This window comes from Salmo salar, chromosome ssa11, assembly GCF_905237065.1.
Source record: "Salmo salar chromosome ssa11, Ssal_v3.1, whole genome shotgun sequence".
Classification (NCBI taxonomy): Eukaryota; Metazoa; Chordata; class Actinopteri; order Salmoniformes; family Salmonidae; genus Salmo; species Salmo salar.
Window position 1 is genome coordinate 60,443,590 of NC_059452.1, and position 23,702 is coordinate 60,467,291.

Consider the following 23,702-nt stretch of genomic DNA (forward strand, 5'->3'; position numbering starts at 1 on the left):
AAATTGATTTTAAACAGCGGTTGAAATGCTTCGAAGTACGGTAATGCGCCATGCTCGTCACCCTTATTTACCCTTTCGGATAGTGTCTTGAACGCACGAACAAAACGCCGCTATTTGGATATAACAATGGATTATTTGGGACCAAACCAACATTTGTTATTGAAGTAGAAGTCCTGGGAGTGCATTCTGACGAAGAACACCAAAGGTAATAACATTTTTCTTATAGTAAATCTGACTTTGGTGAGTGCTAAACTTGCTGGGTGTCTAAATAGCTAGCCCTGTGATGCCGGGCTATCTACTGAGAATATTGCAAAATGTGCTTTCACCGAAAAGCTATTTTAAAATCGGACATATCGAGTGAATAGAGGAGTTCTGTATCTATAATTCTTTAAATAATTGTTATGTTTTTTGTGAACGTTTATCGTGAGTAATTTAGTAAATTCACTGGCAGTGTTCGATAGGAATGCTAGTCACATGCTAGTCACATGCTAATGTAAAAAGCTGGTTTTTGATATAAATATGAACTTGATTGAACAAAACATGCATGTATTGTATAACATAATGTCCTAGGGTTGTCATCTGATGTAGATCATCAAAGGTTAGTGCTGCATTTAGCTGTGGTTTGGGTTTATGTGACATTATATGCTAGCTTGAAAAATGGGTGTCTGATTATTTCTGTCTGGGTACTCTGCTGACATAATCTAATGTTTTGCTTTCGTTGTAAAGCCTTTTTGAAATCGGACAGTGTGGTTAGATTAACGAGAGTCTTGTCTTTAAAATTGTGTAAAATAGTCATATGTTTGAGAAATTGAAGTAATAGCATTTCTAAGGTATTTGAATATCGCGCCACGGGATTACACTGGCTGTTACGTAGGTGGGACGATTTCGTCCCGCCGGCCCTAGAGAAGTTAATGGATGTCGCCTTTGAGTTGTCTCACAGAAAATGTCTTACTCTTTCAAATGACTGCTCGACTTGAACTTGTTTAGTTGTTGGAAGTGTGTGCTTAGTATTTTTCTGCTTTTGTTCTGTGTAGCACTGTATTTTTGTGGCGTCATTACGTCATCTACCTATGTTTATATAGGTATGAACGTCAGCAAGCGTCCCACCTAGCCCATAGAGGTTAAGAAAATGTGGTGTTTGTTAGCTTGCTTTAAAGTATGTATGGTTTCAAATGCGTTATAAACTCAGCACAAAAAGAAACGACCCTGTCTTTCAAAGATAATTCATAAAAATCCAAATAACTTCACAGATCTTCATTGTAAAGGGTTTGAACACTGTTTCCCATGCCTGTTCAATGAACCATTAACAATTAATGAACATGCAACTGTGGAACGGTCGTTAAGACACGGTCGTTAAGACAGCTTACAGACGGTAGGCAATTAAGGTCACAGTTATGAAAATTTAGGACACTAAAGAGGCCTTTCTACTGACTCTGAAAAACACCAAAAGAAAAATGCCCAGGGTCCCTGCTCATCTGCGTGAACGTGCCTTAGGCATGCTGCAAGGAAGCATGAGGACTGCAGATGTGGCCAGGGCAATAAATTGCAATGAGAAGACTAAGACAGTGCTACAGGGAGACAGGACGGACAGCTGATCGACCTCGCAGTGTCAGACGACGTGTAACAACACCTGCACAGGATCGGTACATCCGAACATCACACCTGCGGGACAGGTACAGGATGGCAACAACAACTGCCCACCAGGAACGCACAATCCCTCCATCAGTGCTCAGACTGTCCACAATAGGCTGAGAGAGGCTGGACTGAGGGCTTGTAGGCCTGTTGTAAGGCAGGTCCTCACCAGACATCACCGGCAACAACGTTGCCTATGGGCACAAACCCACCATTGCTGGACAAGGCAGGCCTGGCAAAAAGTGCTCTTCACTGACAAGTCGCGGTTTTGACTCACCAGGGGTGATGGTCGGATTTGCGTTTATCGTCGAAGGAATGAGCGTTACACCGAGGCCTGTACTCTGGAGCGGGATCGATTTGGAGGTGGAGGGTCCGTCATGGTCTGAGCGGCGTGTCACACCATCATCGGACTGAGCTTGTTGTCTTTGCAGGCAATCTCAACGCTGTGCGTTACAGGGAAGACATCCTCCTCCCTCATGTGGTACCCTTCCCGCAGGCTCACCCTGACATGACCCTCCAGCATGACAATGCCACCAGCCATACTGCTCGTTCTGTGTGTGATTTCCTGCCAGACAGGAATGTCAGTGTTCTGCCATGGCAGCGAAGAGCCCGGATCTCACAGCAGGACAATTGTGAAATTCTACCTCTATTCCTGTGGTTCTCATTCAAACCCATGTTAATTTATGCACATTCTAAATGGTTATAGTTAAATGACAGTATCAAATCTTTTGACAAGCAACCGAATTGGGGTCAGTCTAAACATCGCAGCGTTGGTTTGGAGTTAATAGCCTAAGCAGTCAAAGAGGCGATGGGGTCTAGAATTGTAATGTATTTTTTACCATTCTAGTTTATGGCCCTTTTTGCCATTGAAATCAATACCAACAGCTCTGCTTAGCAGAGAAGTAGAGGAACCTTTTATTTGTAAAATAATTATGTTCTGATTTTAGATTTTTAATAGAGAATTAGACCAAGATGTCATACCCTCTAAGTTTGTGAGCATACATAGCAACAGCTCTGTTCGGACTGCTCAATGATGAGACATAACATCAGCTAACAGCTCTCTTATTTAGATTCTTTTTTCATCGCTCTAAACACCTAACTTTTTATTGTTCGAATATATTTTTCTTCAAACCTCAGATTTGAATAGTAGAGAAAGATTTCTTACGTTTTTGTCTGACTTGTTGGGGGAGTGGTCAAAATTGCAATTTGGAAAAAGTTTTGGGGAAAAATGTGGTAATGCAGTTACTAAAACAGCTGTCTTAGATCCGTAGAATATATATATAGTTTAATAGCAGAGAAGTAGACCAAGATGTCATACCCGCTAACTTGTTGGGGAAGTGGTCAGAAGTTCACTTTATAAAATGTTGGGGGGGAAATGTGGTAATGCAGTTACTAAAACAGCTGTCTTAGATCCGTAGAATATATATATTTTAATAGCAGAGAAGTAGACCAAGATGTCATACCCGCTAACTTGTTGGGGAAGTGGTCAGAAGTTCACTTTATAAAAAGTTAGTGAAAATGTTGATGCGGTTTGTAAGTGAGGACTTGGTGGACTGTATATTGACAGACAGGTAGTATTCCAGTAGAGGTGGTTTAATAACGAACAGCACCGCACAGTGTATGTAGTATGGATGGGCTAAGCTAAGGCACTTAGTGGTCTAGCAACTTGCTTCAACCAGTGTGTGTGTGTGTGGTCTACAATTGAAGAGAGAAATAAAAGATACAATAGTGAAATACAATAGAATCTCCCATTCACATCTCTTATAAACAATATGCTTGGCTATGACATGACTATAATGACTTAATGCTATAGAGAACCATACAGCGCAATACAACTTGACTGTGACTGCACTGTTTGAGATCAAAAGAGTGCTGCCGCCAGCTCACAATAGCTAACGTCAGCTCGCAGTAGAAACTACTCATTAGCATAACCATAAATATGACATTATTGTCGCAGAGTGCATCTTCAGACATAAACACCTGAAAGTTTTAAAATATGTACTTACATATCAATAAGGACGCACACTGGCCTCGGCTAACACAATGAAAGCCAGCTGGTGGGAACACACAAGCATGGCTAGAACTTTCTATCACTTGACTTCTCTTGAGCTGATCTTTTCTGAGCTGGAGATCGCCCAGCATGCTCTGCTCCACTTTACCGGTGTGCGGAGCCACAGCTCTGATATCATCAACTAACGTTACTGATATGATTAACTACAAATACTAAACAGCATTTTGTACATGCTTACTAAAACAGCTGCAACTTTTTATCAGAATAAAAAGGGAAAAAAATCTGCGTTCAGTTTTGAAAAGTAGAGGAAGATCTCATAAACTAACTCTTTATTGGCCAAGTGGTCAAAGTAGCTAATTTGTGTCAATAGTTTAATTGTTGCATTTACAGTGAATAACACGTTGGAAGTGACGTCACAATGAAACTTTAGAATTTTGAGGAAATGCAATGAACGTGGATGAAGGACAAAGTTTAATAGTTTAAAAAGACAAAGGCTATCAAATATTCAAATTTTTGGGTAGCCTTCCACAAGCTTCCCACAATAAGTTGGGTGAATTTGTGTAACGTGGGTCCTATAAAGGGGACCAAGGCGCGGCGTGTAGAGTGCTCATATTCCTTCAATGATAACACTTAAACAGAAAAAACAACAAACGACAGCCAACAGTTCAGTCAGGTAATACTTACAAAACGGAAAACAACTACCCACACAGGAAAAACAGGCTGCCTAAGTATGGCTTCCAATCAGAGACAATGATAGACAGCTGCCTCTGATTGGAAACCATACCTGGCCAAAACATAGAAAACAAAAACATAGAATGCCCACCCATCTATCACACCCTGACCTAACTAAACAGAAAAACACAGCTCTCCTAGGTCAGAGCATGACCATTTGGGCCCATTCCTCCTGACAGAGCTGGTGTAACTGAGTCATGTTTGTAGGCCTCCTTGCTCACACACACTTTTTCATTTCTGCCAACACATTTTCTATATGATTGAGCTTTGTGATGGCCACTCCAATACCTTGACTTTGTTGTCCTTAAGCCATTTTGCCACAACTTTGGAAGTATGCTTGGGGTCATTGTCTATTTGGAAGACCCATTTGCAACCAAGCTTTAACTTCCTGACTGACGTCTTGAGATGTTGCTTCAATATATCCACATAATTTTCCTCCCTCATGACGCCATCTATTTTGTGAAGTCCACCAGTGATAAGACAATTATCTAATAAAGGTAAATGAATCAATAAACCATGATGAATTATTAGTCATACAGCATGGTTAATGAATAATCAATGTAATGATCAATGTAGTGATCGATTGGTCTGATTAGTTCCAGAAAGTCCAGGAACCACTGGAGAGGGAAAGAAATGTGTGTATGTAATTAGTGTAGAAAGCAGGGGACAGATGGTAAAGGGAGTAAAACTTCAAAGGGTTCCTAACCTTGAGGGAAAGGAACAGGCTGAGCTAGGTAGTGATAAACAGTGTGGGAAGTCAATGGGGGATGCAGGTCACCAACAGTTTGTGTGTAAATGTAACGCCCTGGCCATAGAGAGGGGTTTTTTGTTCTTTATTTTGGTTAGGCCAGGGTGTTACATTGGGTGGGCGTTCTATGTTCCTTTTTCTATGTTTTGGTATTTCTTTGTTTTGGGCCATGTGTGTGGCTCCCAATCAGGCACAGCTAAAGCTCGTTGCTGCTGATTGGGAGTCACACATAAGGAGCCTGTTTTTCCTTTGGGTTTTGTGGGTAATTGTTTCTGTTTAGAGTATTTTCCTAACAGGACTGTTTGCTGTCGTTTTTGTTCATTTTGTAGTGTTCTCTTGTTTTTTTGTATTAAAATTCTAATGATGAACACATCCTCTGCTGCACCTTGGTTCCCTCTTACAGACAGCCGTTACAGTAAATGCATGTGTGTAAGTAAGCAAGAACTATAAAATGACTGTTTTGTTATCCTGACCTCAGAACGTTCTCTGAATAAAGCTACAGAAACCTTTTGCAGAAAGCTGAGTCCTTGCCTAATTATTTAACCCATTGTCTTACAAACCTTGGGCATTAGTCAAGGCGAATTGATTATTATCAAGATATCAAATTATTTTAACAACCAGTCCCTCCTGCAGCAAAGCACCCCCACAACATGATGCTGCCACCCCTGTGCTTCACGGTTGGGATGGTGTTCTTCGGCTTGCAAAGCCTCCCCCTTTTTCCTCCAAATATAACAAAGGGCATTATGGCCAAACAGTTCAATCTTTGTTTCATCAGACCAGAGGACATTTCTCCAAAAAGTACAGTCTTTGTCCCCGTGTGCAGTTGCAAACCGTAGTCTATTTTTTTATGGCGGTTTTGGAGCAGTGGCTTCTTCCTTGCTGAGCGGCCTTTCAGGTTATGACGATATAGGACTTGTTTTACTGTGGATATAGATACTTTTGTACCTGTTTCCAGCATCTTCACAAGGTCCTTTGCTGTTGTTCTGGGATTGATTTGCACTTTTCGCACCAAAGTACGCTCATCTCTAGGAGACAGAACGCGTCTCCTTCCTAAGCGGTATGACGGCTGCGTGGTCCCATGGTATTTATGCTTGCGTACTATTGTTTGTACAGATGAACGTGGTACCTTCAATGTATCAACCCCTACAAAAATGTTAATTAATTATAATTCTCATTCCCTGTTGTTGCATGATTATGTTCTTATTGTAGCAAACTGACTCAAATTAAGATCCTACATCTATGACCCCAAAGTGATGACATTTCAGATTTACATATGATAACTTATCACGAAGTAGTTTGGATGTAGTGAAGTACTTTTTCAGTAATCTAGAGGCGAAAGAAACGCACACCTATTTAAGCGAGGTGCTGGCAAGTGGAATAGAACACTTAAAAAATAAAGGAAAACCGCACACCCTTGGAGCTCAGATGCAAAAATATTTATGTCCAACGTTTCGACAGACAAGCTGTCTTCATCAGGGTATAATGACAAACACTGCGAGATGACTAATTTATATAGTGTCTAAAGACACACAGGTGTCTGTAATCATGGCCAGTTGTGGCCTGATATCATTGGTTCATTCTCATATATTAAAATAACATACAAAAAACGTAAATGGATAACATACAATCATAGATACGATTTGGCTACATAAGCCTACAAACATTTAGAATAGCAAAATCACAATAATCACAAGAATGGCTTCAGATCAAAGTCTATGTTGAGACCGAAGGGAGCAAGGGTCTTTAAATTAAAGATCCAAGCAGCCTCTCGTTTTATCAATAAATAGTCGAGGTCACCCCCTCTCCTAGGGAGGGTGACATGTTCGATGCCAATATAATGTAGAGATGAAATCGAGTGGTTTGCTTCCAAAAGGTGGGCCGCAACTGGGTAAGTCAAGTTTTACCACCTAATGGTGCTACGATGGTGCTACGATGCTCTGAGATACGTACTTTTAATTCACGCTTTGTTTTACCCACATCATTTTTACCACAGGGACAAGTTATAAGATAAATAACTGCCTTAGTGGAGCAGGTGATAACACCTTTGATTGGGATCTGTTTCCCTGTTTGGGGGTGTTTGAAGGATCTACATTTATGAGTGCCATTGCATTGAGCACAGCCGTTACATTTGTAGTTTCCATCCATCAAAGTAACTTTAGTTAAGAAATTTATATTTTGCGAGGGTAGTTTCAGTGTAGCTTAACTTCTTCCAGAGTGAAGTAAATGGTAACTTAATAAACTATACTTCCAGAGTAGCTTCTCCACACTGCACAATCAATAGGTCAGGCTGTGCAGTTCAATATGAATGTTCAATACACACAATATACTGACTGGGATGATGATTTCCCACAGTTAAAGTCTTGCAATAAGAGCTAAAACACAAATATTTGTGTAAATTCTACATAGTTGTATTCTGTGGGTGTCACTGAGTGGCTGATATCCCATTTCATGGGTGCACAATCCATAGGTTAGTCTGTACAGTGCATATAAGTATGCCCCCAATGAAATTCTGAATTGAAATACATCCCCAGTGTGATTTCAACTGATTTCTACTTTTTGGGGGTTCAAATTGACTAATAATTGTATCTTGTTCATTTGTATATAATTATAGTCCAATTGTGGCATGTTTTGACTTTTTATCCGTTTGCATCAGTTTCAATTGCAGACTTTTATTTTGAAGGCGAACCGCCGATTCCACTATATGCTAATGTTTCTCACGACACACATGTGCTGCGGATGGTTAGTGTGAACCTTAACATTGCACCTCTGTGAAACAATACGAAATGTTTCAATTATGTGCGGAAGAGGATAAAGACAGTTACTGTAACAAATTAGGTGAGTAAGGACTTTATGATGTTCAGAGAAAAATGTCTACTCCTGTGTATGACATCGTAACAGCGTCACCGGGGTGTTGTTTGGGAATCCAACAAAGACTCGGTGATAACGTAATTCTACCTTTGTTATAGACACGAAACGACTTTATATATATATATATATATATAAATATATATAAGCTTAAACTGTATTTTGTGGCTTATTGCTTCATTATCAGCGTGTGCATTTTGTTGGAGCCATAACACGTGCCATTCAACCGGCACCTGGCACACGCATTTACGCTGTTAGTCTTTTTATGATTTCACAGCGATTTAATGTTACACCAGTCTAGCTAGGCAATTGTATATCACTTTCCTATAAATCGTTGCAATGTGGATAAAATGTTTAGTGACGATAAATAATGATTTTTGGATATACACTTGTTAATTAATGTAATGGGATGATATTTCAATATGGAATGATTATTTGGAAAAATGTAAAGTAGGCCTTACAACATGTATTGTTAAAAAAGCTAATAACAGGTAAATAAAGGGAGCTCAAACAATGGCACACAGAAGCACATATTGAGTGGGCCTTCGAACCCAGTATGTGAGTTGGACATCGAGGCTAAATTGGAGTGTTTTTATTTCAGAGAGGTGAAACTTCACAAAATTGCTATTTATTCCAAAAGAAACGGCCACCACTACATGTCCCCCCCCTTCCACCCAATTATAACACCTGAGCATGGATGCCCTGACATAAAATGATGACATCATCTTGTCTCTCTGTGACACTGTCTATCCCCGGGGCTGGACATCGGTGAGGTCACTGGAATGTTCTGCAAAGTGTTATTTTTGAAGTTACTCACCAGATCATAACAAACACAAATAGCCCTCATGCTAATCCTATGCAGTGGACTGTGCTACTGTCTCAGCCTTGGTCTACTTTCAAAACATTGTTGAAGAAAGTCAACATCTCTTTTACAAGGCTGACATAAAGAGGGACACGTAATGTAATTACCCTGTGTGTAAAACTGTTACAAACAACTTGACCTGTAACTTCTTTGTGGAGTACTTGGTGTTGATTTGGGTGCTAACAAATGCTTGTTTGTCTGCTACGCACCACCATGTTTGTAAATCAAATGTCATTTTTTAAAATGTCAAGTGTCTCAACTGTCCTTGGATCACTCAACATCTTAATGCTCTTTTAAAGAGGGATGGTATTTGTTCCCAAGTTTCACAGGGACCATTTGATATTTTCTCTAAGAATGACTCCCTGTAGTTCCAGGTAATGCCCTTGGAGGAGGTTATTTGGCCTTGACTCAGGGATATAAATTTGGCTCAGGTTTGGCCCCATAGAAATATAATTACTAGAACTAGCATCTCCAATTAGTGTACCCATCATGGTACATACAAATCGCAGTGGTGACGGGCCTTCTAGTAATTATATTTCTATGTTTGGCCCTTTTTCTAATGTATGCCAGTCAACACTGCCTGGACAAAGCAGCCCTGCCCGGACAATGGTAGCTTTGTCTTCAGAAGGTGGGAGCACTGACTCACTACCTACATAAGGCTGAGGGTAGGATCTGAAAAACGGGCACCAAATTCTCTTATTTTACTCCTCTCCTCAAAGCCTTACATAAAACAAGCCATACTATTTAACAGACTGGTCATCATCTTTGTTTTTTCTGGAGGGAGACCTAAAACGGACTCAGGTAATCTCTTACTGAAATGCATTACCGTCCAGTGTTCAGCTGGGCATTACTATTCTCCTGTACCCCCATTTCTACACAAGGACCGTTCTGTTAGTGGTATGCTTTCAGATTTCTGTAGCCCAGACGATCAGACTATGTCGATCAATCTACCTGGGGAATAACATAAATGAAGATTCAGGAGCGGTGGCAGGTAAGCCTAAAGCTCTCTACCTGCCTACTTGAATACTATGTCAGGCAACTGTCAGGGAAACACTGATGTGGTAAAGTTATGTTGCAGTTCAATCAGGCAAAGCTTCACCATGTGATTATAATTCTGTCTGACATTTTTGGAGATTACACACACAGTGGCAAGAAAAAGTATGTGAACCCTTTGGAATGACCTGGATTTCTATATAAATTGGTCATAACATTTGATCTGACCTTCATTTAAGTCACAACAATAGGCACACACAGTGTGCTTAAACTAATAACACACAAATGATTGTATTTTTCTAGTCTATACTGAATACATAATTTCAACATTCACAGTGTAGGTTGGAAAATGTATGTGAACCCCTAGGCTAATGACTTCTCCAGAAGATAATTGGAGTCAGGAGTCCGCTAACCTGGAGTCCAATCAATGAGATTGGAGATGTTGGTTAGAGTTGCCCTGCCCTATACAAAACACTCACAAAACTTGAGTTTGCTATTCACAAGAAGCATTGCCTGATGTGAACCATGCCTCAAACAAAAGAGATCTCAGAAGACCTACGATTAAGAATTGTTGACTTGCATAAAGCTGGAAAGGGTTACAAAAGTATCTCTAAAAGCCTTGATGTTCATCAGTCCACAGTAAGACAAATTGTCTATAAATGGAGAAAGTTCAGCACTGTTGCTACTCTCCCTAGGACTGGCCGTCCTGCAAAGATGACTCCAAGCACCGAATGCTCAATGAGGTTAAGAAGAATCCTAGTGTCAGCTAAAGACTTACAGAAATCTCTGGAACATGTTAACACCTCTGTTGACGAGTCTACGATATGTAAAACACTAAACAAGAATGGTGTTCATGGGAGGACACCACGGTAGAAGCCACTGCTGTCCCAAAAAAATATTGCTGCACATCTGAAGTTCACAAAAGAGCACCTGGATGTTCCACAGCGCTACTGGCAAAATATTCTGTGGACAGATGAAACTACAGTTGAGTTGTTTGGAAGGAACACACAACAATATGTGTGGAGAAAAAAAGGCACAGCACACCAACATCAAAACCTCATCCTAACTGTAAAGTATGGTGGAGGGAGCATCATGGTTTGGGTCTGCTTTGCTGCCTCAGGGCCTGGACAGCTTGCTATAATCGACAGAAAAATACATTCCCAAGTTTATCAATACTTTTTGCAGGAGAATGTAAGGCTATCTGTCCGTCAATTGAAGGTCAACAGAAGTTGGGTGACGCAACGGGACAACGACCCATAACACAGAAGTAAAATCAACAGAATGGCTTCAACATAAGAAAATACGCCTTCTGAAATGGCCCAGTCAGAGTCCTGACCTCAACCCGATTGAGATGCTGTGGCATGACCTCGAGAGCAGTTCACACCTGACATCACAAGAATATTGCTGAACTAAAACAAGGGTTCACATACTTTTTCCACCCTGCACTATGAATGTTTACACGGCGTGTTCAATAAAGACATAACTTATAATTGTTTGTGTGTTATTAGTTTAAGCAGACTGTGTTTGTCTATCGTTGTGAGTAGATGAAGATCAGATCAAATTGTATGACCAATTTAAGCAGACATCCAGATAATTCCAAAGGGTTCACATACTTTTTCTTGCCACTGTACACTACCGGTCAAAGTTTTAGAACACCTACTCGTTCAGGGTTTTTCTTAATTTTTTCTATTTTCTACATTGTAGAATAATAGTGAAGACATCAACACTATGAAAGAACATATATGGAATCATGTAGTAACCAAAATAGTGTTAAACATATCAAAATATATTTTATATTTGAGATTCTTCAAATAGTCACCCTTTGCCTTGATGACAGCTTTGCACACTCTTGGCATTCTCTCAACCAGCTTCACCTGGAGTTCCCACATATGCTGAGCACTTGTTGGCTGCTTTTCCTTCACTCTGTGGTCCGACTCATCCCAAACTATCACAATTTGGTTGAGGTCGGCGGATTGTGGAGGCCAGGTCATTTGATGCAGCACTCCATCACTCTCCTTCTTGGTCAAATAGCCCTTACACAGCCTGGAGGTGTGTTGGCTCATTGTCCTGTTGAAAAACAAATGATAGTCCCACTAAGCCCAGACCAGATGGGATGGCGTATGGCTGCAAAATGGTGTGGTAGCCATGCTGGTTAAGTGTGCCTTGAATTTTAAATAAATCACAGACCGTGTCACCAGCCCCATACCATCACACCTCCACATCCATGCTTCACAGTGGGAACCACACATGCGGAGATCATCCGTTCACCTACTCTGCATCTCACAAAGACATGGCGGTTGGAACCAAAAATCTAATTTGGACTCATCAGACCAAAGGACAGATTTCCACTGGTCTAATGTCCATTGCAAGTGTTTCTTGGCCCAAGCGACTTTCTTATCATTATTGGTGTCCTTTAGTAGTGGTTTCTTGGCAGCAAATCGACCATGAAGGCCTGATTCATCAGTCTCCACTGAACAGTTGATGTTGAGATGTGTCTGTTACGCTGAAGCATTTATTTGGGCTGCAATTTCTGAGGCCTCTAACTCTAATGAATGTATACTCTGCAGCAGAGGTAACTCTGGGTCTTCCATTCCTGTGGCGGTCCTCATGAGCCAGTTTCATCATAGCGCTTGATGGTTGTGAAAGATGGCGCCGACAGAGAGTGCTGCCTCGCTTCTAGTTCTTAGGAAACTTTGCAGTATTTATTTATTTTTGGTATTATTTCTTACATTGTTAGCCTAGAAAATCTTAAGTGTTATTGCATACATCCAGGAAGAACTATTGGATATCAGAGCGACGTCAACTTACCAGCACCAGAAATACGACTTTCCCGACGCAGATCCTTTGTCCTCTCCAGCCAAGGGCATTTGAACTGATTCCAGAGGCCGACCCAAAATAACGGCGCCGGAGAAGAGGGAGAATGGAGCGGTCTTCTAGTCAGACTTCGGAGGCGCACACACCACCCGCCACTTTCGGGTATATTACTCGCTAATGTCCAGTCCCTAGATAACAAGGTCGACAAAATCAGGACAAGGGTTGCTTTCCAGATTGACATCAGGGATTTTAACATACTCTGTTTCACGGAAGCATGGCTCTCTCGGGATATGCTGTCGGAGTCGGTACAGCCACCTGGATTCTCAGTGCGTCGCGCCGACAGGAATAAACATCTCTCCGGGAAGAAGAAGGGCAGGGGTGTATGTTTCATGATTGATGACTCATGGTGTAATTGTAAAAACATACAGAAACTCAAGTCCTTTTTGTTCACCTGACCTACAGTTCCTCACAATTAAATGCTGACCGTATTATCTCCCAAGAGAACTCTCTTCGGTTATTGTAACAGCTGTGTATATCCCCCCTCAAGCCGATACCACAACGGCCCTCAAGGAACTTCACTGGACTTTATGCAAACTGGAAACCATATATCCTGAGGCTGCATTTATTGTAGCTGGGGATTTTAACAAAGCAAATTTGAGAACAAGGCTACCTAAATTCTATCAGCATGTCGACTGTAGCACTCGCACTGGGAAAAACACTGGAATACTGTTACTCTGAATTCCACAATGCTCACCCGCCCTCATTTCGGAAAATCTGACCATTTTGCTCCTCCCTTCCTGTAAGCAGAAACTCAAACAGGAAGTACCCGTGCTAAGGACTATTCAACGCTAGTCTGACCAGTCGGAATCCACGCTTCAAGATTGTTTTGATTACGCGGACTGGGATATGTTTCAGGTACCCTCAGAGAATAATATTGACGTATACACTGATTCTGTGAGTGAGTTTTTATAAGGAAGCGTATAGGAGTTGTTGTACCCACTATTATTAAAACCTACCCTAACCAGAAACTGTGGATAGATGGCAGCATTCGCACAAAACTGAAAGCGCGTACCACTGCATTTAACCATGGCAAGGCGACTGGGAATATGGCCAAACTGTGTAGTTATTCCCTCGGCAAGGCAATCAAACAAGCAAAATGTCAGTTAAGAGACAAAGTGTAGTCGCAATTCAACTGCTCAGACACGACGTATGTGGCAGGGTCTACAGACAATCACGGACCACAAAAGGAAAACCAGCCACATCATGGACACCGACGTCTTGTTTCCAGACAAACTAAACACCTTCTTTGCCCGCTTTGAGGATAGTACAGTGCCACCGACGCGGCCTTCTACCAAGGACTGTGGGCTCTCCTTCTCTGTGGCCGTCGTGATTAAGACATTTAAACATGTTAAGCCTCACAAGGCTTCCGGCCCAGACGGCATCCCTATCCACGTCCTCAGAGCATGCACAGACCAGCTGGCTGATGTGTTTACGGACATATTCAATCTCCACCTATCCCAGTCTGCTGTCTCCACATGCTTCAAGATGGCCACCATTGTTCTGTACCCAAGAATGCAAAGGTAACTGAACTAAATGACTATCGCCCCATAGCCCTCACTTCTGTCATCAGGAAGTGCTTTGAGAGACTAGTCAAGGATCATATCACCTCCATTTTACCTGTCACCCTAGACCCACTTCAATTTGCTTACCGCCCAAATAGGTTCATAGACGACAACATCGTCATCACACTGCACACTACCCTATCGCATTTGGACAAGAGGAATACCTATGCAAGAATGCTGTTCATTGACGACAGCATTCAACACCATAGTGCCCTCCAAGGTCATCACTGAGCTTGAGGCCCTGCGTCTCAACTAGGGATGCATGATATATTTAAAAAAATGCGAGCATCGGCCCAATGTCTAGTTTAACACCAATGTGCAAAACCGATGTAAAAGCTGACGTGCATACCTATATAAACATAGGTAGATGACGTAATGACGCCACAAAAATACAGTGCTACACAGAACAAAAGCAGAAAAATACTAAGCACACACTTCCAACAACTAAACAAGTTCAAGTCGAGCAGTTATTTGAAAGAGTAAGACATTTTCACTGAGACAACTCAAAGGCGACATCCATTAACTTCTCTAGGGCCGGCGGGACGAAATCGTCCCACCTACGTAACAGCCAGTGGAATCCTGTGGCGCGTTATTCAAATACCTTAGAAATGCTATTACTTAAATTTCTCAAACATATGACTATTTTACACCATTTTAAAGACAAGACTCTCGTTAATCTAACCACACTGTCCGATTTCAAAAAGGCTTTACAACGAAAGCAAAACATTAGATTATGTCAGCAGAGTACCCAGACAGAAATAATCAGACACCCATTTTTCAAGCTAGCATATAATGTCACAAAAACCCAGAAGACAGCTAAATGCAGCACTAACCTTTGATGATCTTCATCAGATGACACACCTAGGACATTATGTTATACAATACATGCATGTTTTGTTCAATCAAGTTCATATTTATATCAAAAACAAGCTTTTTACATTAGCATGTGACGTTCAGAACTAGCAAACTTCCGGTGAATTTACTAAATTACTCACGATAAACGTTCACAAAAAGCATAACAATTATTTTAAGAATTATAGATACAGAACTCCTCTATGCACTCGATATGTCCGATTTTAAAATAGCTTTTCGGTGAAAGCACATTTTGCAATATTCTCAGTAGATAGCCCGGCATCACAGGGCTAGCTATTTAGACACCCAGCAAGTTTAGCACTCACCAAAGTCAGATTTACTATAAGAAAAATGTTATTACCTTTGGTGTTCTTCGTCAGAATGCACTCCCAGGACTTCTACTTCAATAACAAATGTTGGTTTGGTCCCAAATAATCCATTGTTATATCCAAATAGCGGTGTTTTGTTCGTGCGTTCAAGACACTATCCGAAAGGGTAAATAAGGGTTACGAGCATGGCGCATTTCGTGACCAAAAAAATTCTAAATATTCCATTACCGTACTTCGAAGCATGTCAACCGCTGTTTAAAATCCATTTTTATTCAATTTTTCTCGTAAAAAAGCGATAATATTCCGACCGGGAATCTGCATTTAGGTAAACAGACAAAAGAAAATAAAGCATGGGGTCGACTCGGGCACGCGCCTAAGCCCATAGTACTCTGATCGGCCACTTGCCAAAAGCGATAATGTGTTTCAGCCAGAGGCTGCCTCGATATCGTTCAGCTTTTTCCCGGGCTCTGAGAGCCTATGGGAGCCGTAGGAAGTGTCACGTTAGAGCAAAGATCCTCAGTCTTCAATAAAAAGAGCCCAGATGAACAACAACTTGTCAGACAGGCCACTTCCCATATAGAATCCTCTCAGGTTTTTGCCTGCCATATGAGTTCTGTTATACTCACAGACACCATCCAAACAGTTTTAGAAACTTTAGGGTGTTTTCTATCCAAAGCCAATAATTATATGCATATTCTAGTTACTGGGCAGGAGTAGTAACCAGATTAAATTGGGTACGTTTTTTATCCGGCCGTGTCAATACTGCCCCCTACCCCCAACAGGTTAACGCCAAGATAATGGAATTCATTGACCTTGACAATCAACCCTTCTCTGTCATGGATGATGTTGGCTTTCGCCGACTGGTCAAGCACCTCGGGCCCCGGGAAAACACACTACCAAGTAGGCGCTATTTATCAGATGTTGCCCTACCGGAGTTACATAGTATTGTTGAAACGCACATCCATGAGCTACTTGCTATGGGCATCACTGCTTTTAGCTTCACAACTGACATTTGGACCAGCGATGTCAGCCCCATGAGCATGCTGAGTCTGACAGCACAGTGGGTTGACGAGGATTTCATACTGAGGAAAACCGTATTGTATGCTCAAGAATGTGCTGGTTCTCATACCGCTGCTGCCATTTCAATGGCATTTGAGAACATGTTTGAAACTTAGAAACATGAACATACTCCTATCTCCATTCGAACAACTGACTGGAGAAATAAGCTAATCAACTGCGTCTGCAGCGGACGTAATACCCTCTGTCATGGCATTGAAACGCCTGCTCAACAAAACTGCCGACACAGACAGTAGGGTTAAAAAGTTCTCAAGGCAAAAGTTCTCAAGGCTGTGAACAAGTTATTCGTGCCATTCTCTCTGAACCTCTTTACTGTGTCGCCACCATGCTCGATGCTAGGTACAAGGACCTCTACTTCAATGCACACAAGAAACATGGTTTACATGAAATGTTAGTCACAGCTGGACACGATGGAAACGGACACAGTGACAGTGCGAACTGAGGAAGAAAGGCCACGGACAGACAGCTGAAACTTCACTGCTTGACATGTATAATGAAATCCTGGTTGAGACTGAAAAAATGAACAACAAAACAGCAAGTAAGTGGAAAAAAATAGGTTTTGATTATGCTTTACTGGTAATGGGGACATACGTAAATGCCAACAAAATAACTTTTTGGTCAGTGTGTGTGTTTCAACTATTTAACTGTACTAGAATGCTTAAATGGCCGATAAAATGTTAAATATCGGTTATCGCTATCGGTTTTTATTTGGCAAGGAAAATATTGGATATCGGTACTGGCCAAAAATGTCATATCGGTGCATCCCTAGTCTCAACCCCGCCCTGTGCAATTGGGTCCTGGACTTCCTGACGGGCCGCCCCCAGGTGGTGAAGGTAGGAAACAACATCTTCACTTCGCTGATCCTGGGGCCCCAACAGGGTGCATGTACTCCCTGTTCACCCATGACTGCGTGGCCATGCACGCGTACAACTCAATCATCAAGTTTGCAGACGACACAACAGTAGTAGGCTTGATTACCAACAACGACGAGACAGCCTACTGGGAGGAGGTGAAGGCTCTCGGAGTGTGGTGTCAGGAAATTAACCCCACTCAATGTCAGCAAAACAAAGGAGATGATCGTGGACTTCAGGAAACAGCAGAGGGAGCATCCCTCTATCCACATCAACAGGACAGCAGTGGAGAAGGTGGAAAGATTTTTTAAATTCCTCGGCGTACACATCACTGACAAACTGAAATTGTCCACCCACACAGACCGTCTGGTGAAGAAAGTGCAACTGCGCCTTTTCAACCTTAGGAGGCTGAAGAAGTTTGGCATGTTACCTAAAACCCTCACAAATTTTAACAGATGCACATTTGAGAGCATCCTGTCGGGCTGTATCACCGCCTGGTACAGCAACTGCATTGCCCACAACCGCAGGGCTCTCTTGAGGATGGTGTGGTCTGCACAACGCATCACCGGGGGCAAACTTCCTGCCCTCCAGGTCCACCTACAGCACCCGATGTCACAGGAAGGCCAAAAAGATCATCAAGGACAATAACCACCTGAGCCACTGCCTGTTCACCCCGCTACCATCCAGAAGGTGAGGTCAGTGCAGGTGCATCAACGCTGGGACCGAGAGACTGAAAAACAGCTTCTATCTCAAGGCCATCAGATGTTTTAAATAGCCATCACTAGCACAGAGAGGCTGCTGCCTACATACAGACTTTAAATCATTAGCCACTCTAATAATGTCACTTTAATAATGTTTACATATCTTGCATTACTCATCTCATATGTATATACTGTATTCTATACTATCTATTGCATCTTAGCCTATTCCGCTCGTTCATTGCTCATCCATATATTTATATATTCTTATTCCATTCCTTTACTTAAATCTGTGTGTATTAGGCATTTGTTGTGGAATTGTTAGATATTACTGGTTAGATATTGCTGCACTGTCAGAACTAGAAGCACAAGCATTTTGCTACACTCGCAATAACATCTGATAACCATGTGTATGTGACCAATAAAATTTGATTTGGTTTTTGCGACTGCACTTGGAGAAACTTTCAAAGTTCTTGACATTTTTGGTATTGACTGACCTTCATGTCTTAACCTCTTACATCTAGACGTTCCGCTAGCGGAACACCTGCTCCAATATCCAATGATAGGCGTGGCGCGAATTACAAATTCCTCAAAAATACAAAAACTTCAATTTTTCAAACATATGACTATTTTACACCATTTTAAAGACAAGACTCTCCTTTATCTAACCACACTGTCCGATTTCAAAAAGGCTTCACAGCGAAAGCAAAACATTAGATTATGTCAGCAGAGTACCCAGCCAGAAATAATCAGACACCCATTTTTCAAGCTAGCATATAATGTCACAAAAAACAAAACCACAGCTAAATGCAGCACTAACCTTTGATGATCTTCATCAGATGACATGCCTAGGACATTATGTTATACAATACATGCATGTTTTGTTCAATCAAGTTCATATTTATATCAAAAACCAGTTTTTTACATTAGCATGTGACGTTCAGAACTAGCATTCCCACCGAACACTTCCGGTGAATTTACTAAATTACTCACGATAAACGTTCACAAAAAGCATAACAATTATTTTAAGAATTCTAGATACAGAACTCCTTTATGCACTCGCTATGTCCGATTTTAAAATAGCTTTTCGGTGAAAGCACATTTTGCAATATTCTGAGTAGATAGCACGCCATCACAGGCTAGCTATTTTGACACTCACCAAGTTTGACCCTCACCAAACTCCGATTTACTATTAGAAAAGTTTGATTACCTTTCCTGTTCTTCGTCAGAATGCACTCCCAGGACTTCTACTTCAATAACAAATGTTGGTTTGGTTCCAAATAATCCATAGTTATATCCAAATAGCGGCATTTTGTTTGTGCGTTCATGTCACGTCCTGACCAGCAGAGGGCGTATTGCTTAGTCTAGGTCAGGATGTGGCAGGGGGTTTGTGTTTGTTAAATGTTGGGTTGATGATTGGGACTTCCAATTGAAGGCAGGTGTGTATAGTTGCCTTTGATTGGAAGTCCTATATAGGTGTGTGTGTTTGTCTTTGGGGTTGTGGGGAATTGTTCTGTGTTGAGCCTATGCTTTGCCAGACTGTTGGTTGTTCGTTCATTCTCGTGAGTTTTTTGTCATTTTGGGTGTTCATTTTTGATAGTTAATAAAAGTCAAGATGAGCCTGCACATACCTGCTGCGTTTTGGTCCTCTTCTCTCCAGTACGACATTTTTAAGGATGAGTACGACTTATTTTATGACAGTTCAAGACACTATCCAAGGGTGACGAAGGGTTATGCGCCCGACGCGTTTCGTGACAAAAAAATTCTAAATATTCCATTACCGTACTTCGAAGCATGTCAACCGCTGTTTAAAATCAATTTTTATGCAATTTTTCTCGTAAAAAAAGTGATAATATTCCGACCGGGAGTGGTTGTTTTCGTTCAAAGAGAGAGAAAGTAAACATGGAGTCGACTCGTGCACGCGCCTCAGTCTCATAGTACTCTGACCGACCACTATCCAAACGCGCTAATGTTTTTCAGCCAGGGCCTGCAAAGCCACCATTCAGCCACCAGTACGTTTTTTATCCGGCCGTGAAAATACTGCCCCCTATCCATAACAGGTTAAAATAATGATGGACTGTCGTTTCTCTTTGCTTATTTGAGCTGTTTTGCCATAATATGGACTTGGTCTTTTAACAAATAGGGCTATCTTCTGTATACCGCCCCTACCTTGTCACAACACAACTGATTGCCTCAAACGCATTAAGAAGGAAAGAAATTCCACAAATTAACTTTTTGAGAAGGCACACCTGTTAATTGAAATGCATTCCAGGTCACCACCTCATGACACTGGTTGAGAGAATGCCAAGTGTGCAAAGCTGTCATCAATGCAAAGGGTGGCTATTTTAAGAATCTCAAATATAAAATATATTTTGATTTGTTTAACACTTTTTTGGTTACTACATGATTCATAGTTTTGATGTCTTCACTATTATTCTACAATGTAGAAAATAGTAAAAATAGAGAAAACCCTTGAATGAGTAGGTATTCTAAAACTTTTGACCGGTAGTGTAACTCCAACAAGAAGAGAGAAAGTATGTTGTGTGTACTGTTGTTGGATGGATCTCCATACTTTTAATACCCCAGGGGCAAACGGGAATGATTTATCAAGCTGCCATATAGTGATTTATGTGAACTGCCCTTAGTGCCCTTACAGTGTCAGATCTGCCAGATAGTGCTCAGTGCGCAGCTAGGTGCACTGTGAACTGAGCAGCTGTATAACAGGCTGTTTGAGTCACCCAGTAGGCTGGCACACATTATTCATTATTTATGCGCTCAGACGGAATTGTAGAAGTCATGCCACCACGACTTGAAATTTGTGCAAACAAAGACTTTATTTGATAGGTTACTTGGTTCGTGCTACAGAGGGGAGGGGGGATGGGGGGGGGCAGCGTAGAGAGAGAAACAAACTTTTTTGTTGTTGTTCGGTCTCAGTCGGAGTGTTTAAACTAGACTTCTGACAAACTGGGAGCTACTGTCAGAGAGGGCAGCGATCCAAAGAAATAGAGCGACTTAAGATGGCTTCGTCTGACTGGTTTGGACTGGATGAGGCTCTTTTGTGAGCTTCCATTGACCACACTCCCTTATTCTCTTCCTGTTATTTCGTGCAGGTAGAAGAGGAGGTGCACATGGAGAGAGGGAGCTAGAAATTAAAGTCTACACCCAGTCCTCCCCAACTGACCTCACACATACAAAAAGGAAACGGGAAATCTCTTTCAACTGATTAGATAGCTGATGTCTGAAATTTGTCCGTGATACTGGAAGGGGTTGTTCTGCTGGGGGTAGGCACTCTAAGCTTCACTATGATCTCAGTTTGAGATGTTTTCAATAAGTAGCGTGTCTGGGTTAAACAGTCCAAATGCAAAGGACTTGCGCACCTGAATAATGATTTAATTTCCTGAGGAATGTTCTATTAAATGGGTGGTTTCCCCAGTAGACCGTAGTAGTAGTATTAATGTCTCAGGACAAAGGTGTTTCTGACCTCTTGTCCTGACCAGGGTAGAGATTATTTTCCCTAATCAGGTCACGTGATCAGTAAAAACTCCTGGCCCCAACAATTTCCTAATAAATGGGTCGTTCTCTTTGAATTGTTAATTTTGATATCTCACATGTGGGGGTTCGCTTCCTATTCTCATGGAAGTACCTATCAAAAGCATTTGTTGGAGACAGAGGTAGAGTACCGAATGAGGTGAGACCCTCACTTCTATAAAAGGAGCCACTCTCCCACCCTCTGATTATTCTTGCTTCTCTTCCTCATGAATGGTCTCACTACTCTAGCTCGCCTCATATCGACTGGATACCCAGAAATGAACCCTGAAGGATAACTTCCGACTCCAACTGTAGGTCTTCATACCCTGTCGAGAGGTTGAGTACTAACCGGAAGGTTTTAGTTTTGACTTCTCAGTCTCCGCTACCTACTGAGACTTGGTTAGCCCACTCTGCAAGGCTAACTTGGCTACCTTGCTGAGAGGCAAGCTAACCTTGCTAGCATACCCTACCTGCAACACGGTAGAATTGTGAGCACCCTTTTATCGTCTACATTCACCTGTTGTGTTTACTAGACCATCTCAGCCTTCACGGCACCTTCGGTTGCGGAAGCACTCTTTCTGAAGGCTAACTTGGCCAGCACTGAGCTAGCCACGGCACACCTTCACCACAAGGTAGCTTCTAGCTAGCTAACGCCCCACTAGCCTCGACTCTCTCCCCTCAATGGCTGACGACATAGTGTCAGGGGAAGGCGAGTTGGGGGATCACGATGGGATTAATATCATGGAGATCCTTGAGATAGTGCAGGAGATGGGTACTGACGACCCCGTTCTCCCACCCTCTCAGGCCCACAGACCACCTCCAGTGAAGTTTGGGCTCTTTTATGTCTGAAAGCGGCTGCGGCCAGACTGGACATCGAGTGGCCATCCCCTGTAGTGGCTCAGCGCCCGTCAATGGATCTATATGACGGGAAAAGACTCAAGCCCAGATTTTTTATTAACTGCTCCCCACAGTACCAGTTTGCCTTTGCCTCAGGGAAGCTAAGAGCCCCTCACTAGCAGGATTCTTGCTAAGGGTACCCTGAGCCTGGACATGCACAATCAGTTATTCCTTACTTTACTTTCTGGATCTTAGGGGAAAGGGGGGACAGACTGACGACGTCCTCACAGGTGTCAGAGCCCCAGACAGCTATCTGGTACTCCCGAGTCCACAAAGCGATTGGTTCACGCAACTGCCTGCTCTGCCTCCCCAGCTTACGGGAGCGAGTGGCTGCGGAGCGGGAAGGTGCAGGAAGGTTGCTCTTGACAACCTTCCTGCATGAAGCAGGGCCAAGACATACCAGTTATGTAGCTGTCCTTGTGCCCAGGTTTAGGAATAATGCGCTGGAGGTGTTTCCTTCTTCCTTTGGCTATATTGCCTGATGTCTTACATCATGGTGCTGGTTGCTCTGTCCCGAGACAGTCTGCTTCCCGCATCTATCCAGACTGACTTACTGCAGCGATGACACGATAGGGCCTGAGGAAACCCCATCCCAAAGAGATGGAAGAGCTGACACCCAGGAGAAGTGGGTGATGCCTTATTCATATCTTCTTCGTCTTTGAGCTCCTCGATGACCAGTGATTTTTTTTCAGTCGGCAGTTACAACTGTGCTTACGATCAGTCCTGGCAGCTATCGTCTGGGTTGGGTAGGTTACTTTCTAAATGTAATCCGTTACTAGTTACCTGTCCAAAATTGTAACCAGTGATGTAACTTTTGGATTACTCAAACTCATTAATGTAATCTCATTAACTTTCCGTTACTTTTGTATTACTTTTGCCTTAAGATGCATTAAAAGAAGACAAAAAGGATACGTGATCTCTGACTTGTGGTCAGACTCACTCAGGTGAAACAAACTTCAAATTGTGCCTTTTTTCCAATGCTGAATTGAATGTCATTGAGAACAGAAAGGTGTCTTTTTTTTCTTCTCGCAAACATAGTTTCTGAATTTAAAAGTAATTTTTTGTAATCAGAATGCATTAATCAGTTACTCCCCAACCCTGGCTATCGTCATACAGGGGTTTATACCCTAGCGAACGAAGCAATTCACCACCCTCACCCAGATTCTTTAGAAAAAAAGGGAAAGAGACAGG

The 23,702-nt window shown here is 42.0% G+C and overlaps 1 protein-coding gene across 1 annotated transcript in view; it reads left to right on the top strand.

Annotated features, from left to right (window-relative positions):
* Positions 1–7,832: 7,832 nt before the first annotated feature.
* The window catches only part of LOC106562842 (volume-regulated anion channel subunit LRRC8A), a 39,040-nt gene continuing 23,170 nt past the window's right edge, over positions 7,833–23,702 (top strand). The window contains exon 1 of the mRNA XM_014127887.1: positions 7,833–7,958. The gene's annotated coding sequence lies outside the window, so the exon portion shown is untranslated. The remainder of the gene's footprint in view (positions 7,959–23,702) is intronic.